The following is a 228-nucleotide window of genomic DNA, read 5'->3' on the forward strand; positions in this document are numbered from 1 at the left end:
CTGCTCCTCGCGTGCTATCCCCGAGACCTACTGAGAGACTCTCGGTGCCAGCAGCAGCAGCAGCAGCAACGCCAGCAGCAGCAGCAGCAACACCAGCAGCAGCAGCAGGAGCAGCAGGAGCGCAGCGTTCACGATCACCTGCTGCCAGCAGCAAAGGGCGCCTCTCTCCTCTCGCCTCCCCCAGACCTTCTACATTAAAGACAGACAGCAGCAAACCATCAGCAGCAG

The sequence above is a fragment of the Eimeria mitis genome, genomic scaffold (assembly GCF_000499745.2).
Source record: "Eimeria mitis Houghton genomic scaffold, Emh_scaff741, whole genome shotgun sequence".
NCBI lineage: Eukaryota > Apicomplexa > Conoidasida > Eucoccidiorida > Eimeriidae > Eimeria > Eimeria mitis.